We start from the raw sequence: 2957 nt of genomic DNA, 5'->3' as shown, positions 1-2957 counted from the left end.
CAGAGAGGAAGGGAGAGGGAGAGAGAACTAGAAACATCAATGATGAGAGAGAATCATTGATCGGCTGCCTCCTGCATGCCCCACACTGGGGATCGAACACAACCTGGACATGTGCCCTGACCGGGAATCGAACTGTGACCTCCTAGTTCATAGGTCGACGCTCAACCACTGAGCAACGCTGGCTGGGCAATTGCAGTAATTTTAAAAGTAGTTTCCCAGCATCCACCTTGTCCTCTGTTTATTTTCAAACATAGAAGAGTGATTCCATTAAATTGAAAGCAAAGCATGTCAGCCTTTTACGAAAACTCTCTATGATGTCCCATATATCTCAGAGTGAAAAAAATCAAAATAAAAAGTAAAAACCTTTAAATTGTCTATAAGACAATTACTGTGGCCTACTTTATTCTTTTGAGTCAATCTATTCTTCTCTAAACTCATTCCATTTAGGACACTGATTTTTCTATTGTTTCTCAACTAGAGCTGACATGCTTTCCCCTCATACCTTTTCAGCTCCCTGTTCTCTTTATCTGACTGATTCTTACTCTAGAAATGTCCAGGCTTACCCTTACATCTCTTTTAAGTCTGAAAAAATATCACTTTCTTAATGTGGCTGACTCGCCTTCATTTAAAATTAACAACCGTCCTTCCTGTATATTCCTGATCTCCCTTATCTCATAACTCTTATCAGAACCTAGTAAACTCTATAATTTACTTATTATTTTCTAGTATATCACCTGCTTTCCTCCATAGGATGTAGGTTTTAAAAGGAAAGAGAATTTTATTTTATACTGATATGTCTCAGATAATAGTACCTGCATTCAAAGAATGTTTTTGTCATTGTTGAAAAAAATAATTTAAAGACAAGTAGTAAAATGCTAATGTAGATAGTTTGGCAAATATTGCCAAAGATCTATGTGAATAACTGAGGTTTGGAAAAAAGTTTTCATTGACGTTTCATTAGAATCATAATTATCAGCATCTCCTTAATGTATATTTTTCAGGCCCCTGTTTTTATTTCTAATATTCCATCTTTCTGCTTCATTCTCATATGTGCTTCACTTATCATTTCCTTCAAAAAAAATTTTTATTTCCTTCTCTTCTATACCTTTTCTAATACATCAATACAATGAAAATTACCAAATGATTTTTGATTTCCTACTTATTACAAGGCATTATGCAAGAGAAAGGTCTCTTTTCATTTGCTTTATTTAGAATAACCCAGTAAACAATACATAGGTTGAGATGCATGATGAATCCACAATATATAATTTCTGACCCATCCCTCATAGGGGTTGGTGGCCCTAATCCAAGCATCTTCCACACTCTATAGTTAGTGTGCTTGATTTAGCCAAGCTATCTCCCCTAAATATAGAAATATATTAGTAGAATAATATAATTCTACTAGTGGCCTGGAGCACTAAATTCATGCGGGGGGGGGGGGTATCCCTCAGCCCGGCCTGCACCCTCTCTAATCTGGGACCCCTTAGGGGATGTCCAACTGCTGGTTTAGGGATCGGGCCTAAACCGGCAGTTGGACATCCCTCTCGCAATCCGGGACCACTGGCTCCTAACTGCTCACCTGCCTGCCTGCCTGATTGCCCCAACCACACTGCCTGCCATCCTGATTACCCCCAACTTCCCCCCTTCAGTCTGATTACCCTTAACTGCCCCCTCTTCTGGACTGCTCGACCCCAACTGCCCCCCTCTGCTGGCCTGCTCATCCCTAACGGCATCTGCCTCAGCCCCACCACCATGGCTTTGTCTGGAAGGATGTCCGGAAGGTCTCCCGGAAGGTTTCCCAGTCTAATTAGCATATTACCCTTTTATTAGTATAGATTATACTAATTTGGGAAGAATTTTTGGACATTATCTAAAATAAACTTCTCATTTCCTTCTCAGCTTAGGAAATGTAGGCACCAATTGTTACTAGCTTCCTAAAGTCACAGGTAGTTAGTAATAATTCTAAAAGTCTTTACTTCTAGAAAATTGTGTTCATTATCATGATGTACCATGTGATATAAAATGTTAAATTGAGTCTTCATACTGAAAGAAGAAAGATTATTGAATTGAACTGACAACCAGAAAGTGCTTCTCTTTCCCTTCCTTCCTTCCTTCCTTCCTTCCTTCCTTCCTTCCTTCCTTCCTTCCTTCCTTCCTTCCTTCTTTCTTTCTTTCTTTCTTTCTTTCTTTCTTTCTTTCTTTCTTTCTTTCTTTCTTTCTTTCCTTTTTTTATTTTATTAATCCTCACCAGAGGATATGTTTAGAAAGAGGAAGAGAGAGAGAGAGAGAGAGAGAGAGAGAGAGAGAGAGAGAGAGAGAGAGAGAATGAAACCTTAATCTGATGCTTCTCTTATGTGCCCTGACTGGGGATTGAACCCACAACCTTTTAGTGTATGGGACAACACTCCAACCAACTATGCCACCCAGCCAGGGGCAGAAAGTGCTTTTAAGGCTAGTTTTGTCACTAAGCAGCTCTGTGACTTTAGAGTAATTTCTCACCTAGCTAGGCTTCAATCTCCCTTTTATAAAATAAAAGAATGGAATCAATTAGATATCCTCAAAAGGACTCTTTTGTGCTGACATTCCTTGTATATGATGCTTTACACTATAACCTTGGAGAAAGGAAGAGGCTGGTCCTGTAGTCTCTTCTGTTTTCTCAAGGGCACAGAGAGGTTAAATTTACTATAAGTGCCTCAGCGAGTGTATGATGGGTAAGAAAGTAGGTAATATATCCCTCTGACTTATTATTGTTTGCAGAGTCTGAACATTGTAATTGACTCTCTGCAATTGTAAGGTCTTGCCTTCTTTACACAGTTAAACAGGAAGTACAAACAGATGAACAAAAGAGATCTGAGAAGCACCACCGCTTCGGTAATTGTTCAGACAGAGACCGCCCAAACAGAAAACACATGCTATTTCCCCTCTGCCTGACCAATTTGGCATTCAGAGTACAAGTT

The sequence above is a fragment of the Cnephaeus nilssonii genome, assembly GCF_951640355.1.
Source record: "Cnephaeus nilssonii genome assembly, chromosome: 6".
Taxonomy (NCBI): Eukaryota; Metazoa; Chordata; class Mammalia; order Chiroptera; family Vespertilionidae; genus Cnephaeus; species Cnephaeus nilssonii.
Note: the sequence above shows the minus strand (reverse complement) of the source record.